Below are 10992 nucleotides of genomic sequence, written 5' to 3' on the forward strand. Positions count from 1 at the left end.
AAATAATCAATTCCATTAACAGCTGAACTATCAAGAATGGGAGGGTAAGTCAGACATAACACTGTATAGAATATAACTTCTACAATGGTATGATGCTTATGAAATTTTATAGTATTTTGGGGATGCATTACTTTCCTAAGTTTCAGCAGCAAGCAGGAGGATGTATGCTCCAGCCTTTTGGTTTTATACCACCACCAAGGCCAATATTACAGTGCTTGTAAATCAAAAGCAATAGTGAAGTCCTTAACAGATTTAATGGAGGTTGACACATTTAAGAAACAAAAGCACTGTTTAGGGTAGCATTTTTTATTACATAATGTTTGAAAGCAAGGCAAGGATGGCAGGAGGAAGCTTTTCACATTGAGACATCACTTCTCATGAAGGGGCCTTCTCAAAAGCGAAAGTCTGGAAGCATTTGTAGGAGTTCAGATTTCACTGATCTGATTTGGAAGACTGTTCCATAGCTGAATCCTTACAACCAAGAGCATTTTATCCCCAGCTCTTTCAGTGTTAATCCTGGGTTTTGCTAACTGCATTGTACCAGAACAGCACATCTATAGGATAGTTAACAGATCAACTCATTCTTTCCACCACAAATGCCTATAAAACAAATTTTCCTGCACTGAGAGAAACAGTGCTATAAACACTTGTAACTCACTATTCCTTGGGTCCTTTACACCTATGAATAATGGATAAATACTTAAATCTACTTTATATTTCTGCCCCCCAAAAAAGCACAGTTTCCACTCTTATACGTTCAGTTCCTGCTAACCGTAAAATAGGTGATATTCTGTTCACCTCAGTAAGATTTCTAGCCATACTATTTAATAGAAACTATAGACGAGTAAAACATCACCTGCAGATGAAAATGTGGCTGTAGCACCTAACTACAGCTTGAAATATTCATGCTCTAGAGATCACATATAGACTATTTTTAATTCCAGGTAACTAACAAGAAGAACTTTTAAGTGAAGAGCTACAAAAATGCAGTGTATGATTACCTACATTTTAATGAGATAGAATGTCTTCAATCAAGCTCAGTTACACTGAACTATCTAAGGTTTTACAAAGATGAGAGAGTACGAGCAGTAATACGGATACCCAGTGAGCAACTTGGAAAGTAGAATAGTCATGCAAGAAAACTTTCCCCATATACATGAAATATGAATGTATCATGCAATACTTCTGCTATTTTTCTGTAGTAAACTACATTTCACCAAATTTTTAAACTAGTTTCTTAGTACATTGCACAGATTGAAGGAAAAACTGATCAGATTACATTCTGTTAATCCACTTAATTTAAACTGTATTTGGCCTGATTTAAGAACTGTAAAGCACAATAGCCCAATTAAGTGTTATGCCCATTTACATTAGCTGGAATCAGGTCTACAAGCATTTATTTTTTCAGTAAGCTTCAGTAAGTTTGAAAACATTCAGAAAATAACAGTAGTATTACACAAAAGACCAGATTCCCATATTCAAATCATTAAGTACAGAACTCAATTGACAAGACTTTTTTTTTTTCTCCAGAGGATGCAAAACTTCCCTTAGGTTCTCCTCCCTTAGAAGACGTAATTTCTGGGCTTCAACAATCTGCATTGTACTTAGGTTGTCAATCTGAAAGTATAAGATTTTATTACCAGTTTCTCAAGAGGTAATGAATGAGGTTTACATTTAAAATGTATTTTGGGTAGAGGAGGAGCAAAACGATAAGCATCCACAACAGCAAGAAGACACACAATCAGAATCTGTTGTGATACTGTATAGATCCTAACCGTCCTGCCCCCCCACTGCTGTCAAGACTGCAGGGGCAGGGAGAGACTTCATAACCATTTCTGTACTAACAAGGAATGATTACAATACTGATTTTTTGGGCGGTTACTTACATGAGTAAACATTAATCAATTTATGTTAGGGTTGTGAACTAAGATCAAAACAATTATTTGACAAATAAAGCTTGCTTGCAGCCAACTTATTGCCTACACTACTAGTCATGAAGCATATTCAGTAGAAAGCTAAATCCTTTACTCTTTCAATACTGCTTTTTGTTTTCCAAATGACACAGAATCAGCTAAGACACTAGTTAACGTGTCTTTCCTTTGGAAATGAAGTCCAGATATATGACTTGTTCCAGGATTCTCTTATTTCTGAGGTGTTTTGAAGACTGAACTTGGCATCATCCATACTTATCAAGATTGTTTCTATTCTGTATAAAAACGTTTCACATGTGGTTAATCAACGCATATTTTAGTTCACAAAGTCTTTGTTTAATATACAGATAGCAACACTGTTTTAGGCATTAATAATGGGATGACATTAATTTAAAAATCACGTTAATCTGTCAGAAAAGTTTCCACGTATTAGAGCTTCACCAAAAAAAATGAAATTACACAGAAGAAAGATTTGAGGAAAAGTATTTCTATTTTTCCAGACTGAGTATTTGAGAGATTGTCAGTGCTCGTGTTTTGTAAGACCCAAGGGCTTATGTTTTCTTCTGTGCACACATTCAAAATTGACTGTGTTGCTTAAAAAAAGCAGTGTAGGAATGACCAATTTACAGTAAGAAAAAAAAAAAAAAAAACCAAAATCTTTAAGATTAAAACAAAGGCTTCCTTCGTGCCAACACATGGTAGTTCTCCCACTAAAATAAAAAGAAAAATTAAATATATGCATTAGCTCTCCTTATATTGACTTTATTTACCTCACCCATTTATAATCAAGAAATGTAATAGTAATAAATTTCTCTACAGAAGCAAGAAAAACATGTGTTAGCGCGCTTTTTTTTCCCCTTAATAAAGGGCTGTCCTTGTACAGCTGACAACTGATGAAGCTTATGCCAAGAGGTGTTGAACATCTTGTATCTATACTACCTCAAACTCTTTACAAACCAAGGTAAGCATAAGCAAGCTTTTAAAGTCTCTTGACTTCATGTTCTTGGAGCCTTGGCAGTTAACTGTTTCAGTTAGTGATTGATTCTATCATGATGAGGCAAACACATCTTAAGTTTAACATAAGTCTTCTTTGTAGCGTTATGTAAGCCAAAACCTTGTATTAATTTACCCTAGCTAGAAATGCAGTAGGTAAGACTACACCTTTGCACACAGTCAGTATCAGTATCACTATTAGGAGGAAATGAAACAATGTAACATAAAAGCAAAGATTTCCTCCAAAACAGTGAGTTAGTTTTTAGAAGACACGGGATGTCACTGGAAATGAGTATTTTGAAGACTACACGACCCAACACCCACCACAACACAGTAAACAAACAAAAAACACCCACCCAAATTCAATTAAGGAAAATAAGGGTAAAACTTTAAACCAGCGATTAGTCCATCTCTTATAACTTCAAGTCTGACAATTTGACCTTATTTACCTATTTATAATAAAGGTATGCATAAATCAACTCTGGAAAAATCAGCCCTCCATAATTTGCAACATTCATTTGAATGTTGCACAATGCCTAAGAAGAAAAATAAACCTTCCCTCTCTCAAAAAAAAAGCCTACATCTTTGGTATCAAGAACAAAAATTCATCTAAACTGTTCAGTGTAACTAAACATGTGACACAAATTAAGGCAAGAAGTGAAAATTGTCAGAATTCTGTGGAACATTAAGGAGTGTGACAATTTACAACTGCTAAGCAGCAGCACCACAGTGTTTACAGTGGCTCTCTACATTAACCAATAGTTTCATCATGAAAAATATCAACCTGTCACACTTCACAGCCACCTCACTAACACATACTTAGCCAAGTTCAGAGCAAGTTCATAATACACACTTACTCAAGCTAATAAAATGTGTTTCTAAACTTGAGCTAGGTCTGTTATATTTTGCTGGAAGTTACTTCATTCTAAGAAAATCGAAACACCATTTAGGAAATGAAACAAGAAAAGTGGTGTCATATCTACCACTCAGAGCTTACTAGGTGAACATCTGAGACAAAAACACCCTGTAAGACAACCATGAACTCCGACACACATTCTAGTTCTGAGACATTGCTACACACGCTTAAAAGACCCTAACAGCATTTTGGGAAGATCGAGACATCACTCAACATGACATTTTTCAAAACATAAGAAGTCAGTTGTTATATGAAATAATCTATTTTTTTATCTATATAGACACACAAATATGAAACAACATGCAATAATCTTTCTCAGGTGTTGCTTTCTCATAAATAACAGTGGCTTGTTTTTCTCTAGGTAACCCAACATGCAACTGGAGCTTTTTGTTATCCAAAAACATGCAGCAGCATCTTTATGGCTGCATCTGCGCTCGTATGCAGAACAGGCGAGGAAACAGGTGCTCAAGCCACGCAGTACAGCACACATGCTAAATGATCTCTCACGAAATGGGGCTATCTTAGCCATAGTCTGTTTTGGGACAGTCCCCAGGCCACGGCTTTCCCTGAGCTGTGCCTCATTTGGGCTGCTGACACTGGCCAAAAGCATGCCAAGGAGCCCGCTAATAACCGAACAGTGCCACAGCCCTGTGGCACCGTTCAAGTTCAGGCTCTAAACCCGCTCAGACCGTGGGTACTGCCATAGACTTACTGACCCTAATGAAAGTTTTGCAACTCTCAAGAGAGCCCACCACAGTTACATTTGTAATTTTCCTATTTAATACAAACATTTGGGAAATTATTTCCTCAACAACAATATTTATGTTCATGAAGACAATGTAGACATTTTTATTAGAGAAATTAATCGAGAAGCTTAAATTATGTTTATGTAGCTATGGTTACATTTTAAAGAGGTAAGTTCACAATCTCTACTCTTTGTTATTTCTAGTGGGAGAAATAACTCTTTAGCAAACTATCAGCTCAAAACAGATTCCAGTGAGTAATCTAGCAGAGTAACAAGATCAGCCAAGCAGAGTAGCTGGTTTTAAAATGCATCTTCAATAAAGAAAGCACACAGCTTAACAAGCACACCTTCTGAAGCCGGAACATTGTAGACTAGCACTATAAAGCTCACATGCTCTTGAGAGGAATCACACAAAGATGGGCATATGCCTTTTTATGACAATCAGGACCCAGAGGGAGTTGGTGGGTTTGTAACTTTTTATTTCTGTTTTGCCAGCCCTCAGCACATGTAATATCCAATTTAGTGTAGCCCTTGGTATGGGGCACCTAGTGAACGATCCCTTGTGAGCTTTTTTTCAGCAGGATCCTCACAGACCTCATTGCTTCCCACCAGGCTGCGGCTGATCCGCTCCACTCACCATAAGGTGCTGTGGCTTCAGCTCTCACATTCATTCCTGGCAAACTCTTCTTTCTCACTGTGGTTACTCTGTCCAACAAGGATCAGTCAATGTTTTATTTTTTAAAAGATGCTGCTGGGCATTCCTGGAAGAAGATGAATTTTACTGTTGTATGCTTTGGGCTCATCTAATTACAACACTAGCCTTCAGGGAATTTTTAAACTAATGACATTGTATTTGTCAAGCACATAAACTTTTAATCTGATTTTTCAAGTGGATCCTAGCCAATGGATCCTGGCCACCATAGCACTTAACAAAACACATTTGACTGTCTTCCATGAAATATTTAGGTGGGCTTATTATCAAAATGTTAATTTTTGTTACCTAATATCTTTCTCTGGTGGTCAGTACAAGGCATATAGGCATATTGACAATGTTACTAAAGTTTTAATGACTAAAAGTCCACAAGTCAAATTATATGTGTGTATATACAGCTTCAGAAATTAACAGAGGCACTCACCTTCAGAAATCTGAACCAAAACACTATCTGAACAACTCCCCAGTCTGTCTGCTGATCTCATGATTTGTTGTACACCAGCATCAAGAAACACCAGCCGAAGAGTACAGGTTTGTTTGTTTGTTTATTTCATCCTATTCTTTATTTTCAGGATTTTTTTCATTTCCAGTGCTAATACAAAGAACAAGAACCCAAACTATTATGTCACAATGACTCCTTAACTCTCCCAAAAGCAAACGGCTCAGATGACCCCCATCGATTATCCACTTTTGGGTACTTCCTTAATTCTAAAGGACAAGTAGTGCACTATTTCAAAATTGTTTGGTCTGACTGTAATAATTGGGTCTTTTGGACAAATAATTCTGGATTCACATTTTAATTTCAAATTAATTTCCATTATTATTGCTTCTCCAGAACACTCACAAGCTGCAGCTGTGTCATGTAGAAAGGTTGATGACTACACTTCAAAGAAAAGATCCTCTTCCAAAATATTATTTTTATCTTTCAAAACTAACTTTCAAATGCAATTATTATCTATTTTTTCCAAAACCTGCATACTTCAGGGCAAATTTACTAAACAAATTATTATTTGTTATTAACAAGTATTATTGTCCACTAAACAATTGGTATCAGCATACCAGTCCTCCCCAATCATAAAAAACCACAGTTGTGACACGTAACTGTAAACGTAACATAACACAAAATACTGGCACAGTCATGATAGTAGTCATAACTGTCTACATCCAAACCAGATAGAGCTTCAGTCACTTTTCATTTTCTCCCCAGTACCACAGGGTATCAGGAGAAGGAACAGCTCTCTATAAGTAAGACAGACAGATAGGAAGGCTATGACTAGTCATTTGCCTCGAAACCTAAATTCATATATCCTGGTAGCAGAACTTGGAAACCTAACACCAACATTATCAAAACAAATACAGGATTTCTACATGTTGGAAGGGATGACTGGAACATGTACACTTGTAACATGAGTGAGTACATCTCCAACTGAAGTCCAGGGCTTGCACTTCCAATGAGAATTCACAATCTGACTGCAGTCTTTTAACATGACTACTCAAAAGATGCTTAGAAAAGAGCATGCAACTATGATACTACTTTCACGAATTAGACAATCATTTCTAAGAAAATACACAGGTTTCAAGCACTGATGTCTACATTTCTGTAAAAAAAATACCAAAAAAAAGAAGCATTACTTGAACTCTTCTACAAGTACTACAGTATTTTAGGATCACATCCTACTTAGCATCTCATCCCATGAAGAGGTACCCTTGTAACACGTGTCCATGCTATACAAAGCTTTATCACCATTGTCAATCTTCTTGCCAGAAAAATGGGCATGTTCAACCTTTCCCTCAATATCACCGATATTCCAACTGATCACAAACAAACTGCCATGGAGAAACATCACAGAGGCCCTGTATCACTGTCTACATAAACTGTGCACGGTTTACTTCAACTTCAATGGCTGACATGGAACTTTTCTCAGGTACTAAACTCAAATATCAACATATTTTTAAAAAAATAACAGTTAATCCCATTCTCATCTTTCAAAGGGCCCTGATGTGATTAGATAAACACCTCGTATGCCACCATTAGCTTCAAAGTGCCAAAACAGTGTCTCACAAGGTTGCAAGAGTATGTCTCCTTTCCTTTTAGGTTGGAGGACTTCTATATAAAATGTCAAATTCAGTACCATCTGTCAGGCAATAAAATGAATACTCTTTCTACTGGTGAGAAGTAACTTCATTACAGCCTCTCCCCCTTTGTAATATAACCAAGAGATCAGCAACAGACAATGTGAAGACAAAGACTATGACTGTGCCATGAATGATGACAGCTGGATTAAACAAAATTAGGCTCAGCTACTCGGAACATCCCACACTATGAAAGGCCACGTTGCTGGATATGGTCTCAAACAAGGTGTTTTGAACACGCTACTTAGTTTTAAGCAGATATTTACATCTTACTTTCAATCATTAAGTAACATTACTCCAATAGGTGGTTTTGTCACCCTCTCCCTTTCATCAGTACATGTTAGCCAACGGAGTAAATGCAATAGCCTAAGCATCCTGTTTCTGTCCAACTAAAGGAGAGTTTTTGAAAAAACAAAATGCTGAGTTGGAATAAAAAAGAAAAAATGGAAGAAGTATTAAACTTAATTATTCAAGAACGTAATCTGCAGATTGAGTCCCGTACACAGAAAGCCCCCTTATTTTGCAGCATACTGGAGCTTCAGCTGCAGTTTAAAGAATGTTGGCACATGAAGAAAAAAAAAGAAAAGTTAATTTTTTTCAGTTAGGCATTACTATTTAATCTTATAAAAGGGGCAACACAAAATTTATTCCATTTCTTCTCAGGAAATATAACAAAACAGCATATTGTTTCTGGCTGGCAGCCACTGTACTATCACAGGGCTTCTTAAAGGTGTAACATTGTGAATTCTACCGAGTTTGAATAAGCACTGAAAGTGAAAAACAAATAGAAATGCCCATTAGCATTTAAAAATAAATAGCAAGATAGTAAACCGGTCTTTAAGGAAGGCAGAGGGTTCTTGCAGAGACTGGCAAATACTCCAAGCCAATCCAGTTCCATAGTGACAACGAGACTCAAAGATACAGCACAAGTTTGCACTGGCATCACCAGAAGGCTGTTTATAAAGACAGATAAACGAAAGGCTTTTCAACTGCAATTCTGTAAAACTAAACTACTACAAAGCATAACTAAAAATGGTCTCCCATCAACCCTATGAGCTCCACGCAGTCTTAGAGCCTGTTTTAAGGTGATGTGTTTAAATTCCAGCAGAAGATATAAATAAGTATAGAAATATATAGTCCACACACATGTGGACTAGTGCCTAACATCCACTATGGCAAATACTCCAGCTGGCATGAAGGCATCCACATTTTTGGAAATTTAGAGCCTGAACAGCAGCAGTGATTGAAAGCCAGCATTAGGTTTGTTCTTTTCATCTGCTAATAATGACACATCATACCTTATGGCCTGATGCTGCAACCACAACTGTATCATCTTATAAAGAATATTTTTCCAAAGGAGTCTAAGAACTGGGCAACCTGCTCACTTGTAATTTGGAAGAAGTTGTTTTAATCCATCCATGACATAGATTTCTTTCAGTTCCTCAGTGTTGTGGATAATTACTACTAAAATATTGGTAAGTTTGAGTTAATTTTTAAAAAAAGTTTTTTTTAAAAAGTAATTATTTGGGGGAAGAAGGGCAAAAAAAATCTACAAAAGAAGTTTTTGAGCATACAAGAATCAGCCCTGGACATTTATGAAGTGAAGCAAGGTGAGGGCCCTGCTGGGGTTTCGGGTACGGGAGGGATTCAGGGCTGAATCTCTTACAAACATTCCAATCCAATGTAGTACAGTGCAGACTCCCTTACACAGCATCCCAGAAAAGAAACGGGGAAAGAAATGCTATAAATACTCTCTCCGTGCTCCTGACATACATCCAGCAACAAAATAGGAGAAAATAAATTATGTAACTATTACTGTCTACATACACGACACTCCCTGTATTTTTACATCATACAGCCCAGAAAAGATTTTTATTTTTTTTTTTTTACATACCCTCATGGTTTGCAGTGACGTGCTCAGAAAACGTTAAGAGGAAAAAAGCAAGTGTACTAAGAAAAAAAAAAAAAAAAAGGGATCTCCACATCAACAAACAATCCACAGAACGGTGAGAACATGAATTTCCCCCCCCCCCCGCTGTCACTGTGCTGTATTTTCTGCACACAAGAATAGAAGCACACGTTAAACCCCACTGCTTTGAGAACAACGCGCTGGAGATCTGCAGCGATCTTTCCTCCCCGCCACGGCCACTGCTGTATAAAATCCGGAGAAGAGGCTCACGCGTAAATAAATAAATAAATACGCTAAATGGCGAGGGGAAGAAGAGCGGAGGAAGCCGACGCGGCGCCCCAAGCGCTGGCCGCGCTCCCCGGGCAGGAGCCCAGTTAGAATTAAATGGCCCCGAAGCGACGCCGACCGAGCCGAGCGGAGCCCCGCGGGGCTCGCAGCCGCCCGCATGGCGGGGCAGCCCGGGCGGCCGCCGAGCCCGGCGCGGGGGCAGCGGCGCCCCGACCCGCCCCGAGTCCCGGGGCCGCCCCGGGCGGGTCCGGCGGGCCCGCACCTGCCGCCGCGGCCCGGTCCTCCCCCCCCCCGCCCAGGGTGCCACCGCCCCCGGCCGCCCCTCGGGCTGAGCCGCGTCCCTCGCCCCCGCGGGCGGCTCCCACCGGCACCGGGCGGCTCCGCGGCCGCGGCGGCGCCCACTCACCTCGCAGAGGCGCGCACTGCGGCTCCGCGCCCCGCGGCGGGCTCCGGGGGAGGGCGGCTCCCGCGCCGCGCCGCTGCGGAGCCGGGCGGCGGCCGGAGTCACCCCGTCCTTGCGGCAGGCGGCTCCCGCCGGTGGCCCCTCCGCGCCCACGGCGGGGCGAGCGCCTCCCCGCGCAGGGGCTCCCGCGCCGCCCCCGCCGGGGCTAGGCCCCCCGCATCCCCCGCAGCCACCGGCAGGCGCGGCTGGGCGGGGGCGGCCGGGCCGGGGCCGCAGCCCCGCGGGCCTGGGCGGCGCCGGGGGCGGGTAGCTCTCGGCGGGCAGCCGCTAACAGAGCCGCCCGCCCCCCGGCCAAAGCAAGGGAGGGGGATGCGGCCGCCGCCGGCCGCGGGGATCCCGCCAGGCCGCGGCTCCGTGGCCGCCCGGGCCCCGCGGCGGGAGCGGGCTCCGGCGCCCAGCGGGGGACCCCGGCCGCGGTCCCCGCCGAGATCCGCCCGGCCAGCCCCGGCCCGCGCACCCGGAATGGGTGAATCCGGTGCGGCGGCGGTGAGGAGCCTTCCCCGTGCGGGTGCGGGAGACGGTCCTGCAGCTGCTGCGGCTTAACCGCTGTTTGCGAGAAAGCACCGCTGGGACCGTGCGCTGAAAGGCCAGTTCCGCTTCTGGCTCACACGCGGCTCTTGGCACCGGCAGCTGTCGGTCTCAGCCACGCGAATACGAGCCGGTCCGTATCGTTTTCGCAGCGCCAATTATCCCGCGTGAAAGCGGCTATCTGCAGTCAGCGCTACGTTTCCTACTTTTTCGGCAGTTTTACTTGTGCCTTGTCCATTGCAAGGAATTCAGGAACGTTTTCATAGGAAAATGTGGTTACTAAAAATGTAAACGAGATGAAAACTTAAAATACAGGAATTATCAGAGGACGGGTGATGGGTAACACTGCAGAATCACAGCCCGACAAAACCACG

The 10992-nt window shown here is 41.7% G+C and overlaps 1 protein-coding gene across 3 annotated transcripts in view; it reads right to left on the reverse strand.

Moving 5' to 3' along the window:
- HECW2 (HECT, C2 and WW domain containing E3 ubiquitin protein ligase 2) overlaps window positions 1-10197 on the reverse strand; it is a 172918-nt gene extending 162721 nt beyond the window's left edge. For all 3 annotated transcript variants that reach the window (XM_074910722.1, XM_074910723.1, XM_074910724.1), the window contains exon 1: window positions 10034-10197. The gene's annotated coding sequence lies outside the window, so the exon portion shown is untranslated. The remainder of the gene's footprint in view (window positions 1-10033) is intronic.
- Between the last annotated feature and the right edge of the window lie 795 nt (window positions 10198-10992).

This window comes from Athene noctua, chromosome 7 (genome assembly GCF_965140245.1).
Source record: "Athene noctua chromosome 7, bAthNoc1.hap1.1, whole genome shotgun sequence".
Classification (NCBI taxonomy): Eukaryota; Metazoa; Chordata; class Aves; order Strigiformes; family Strigidae; genus Athene; species Athene noctua.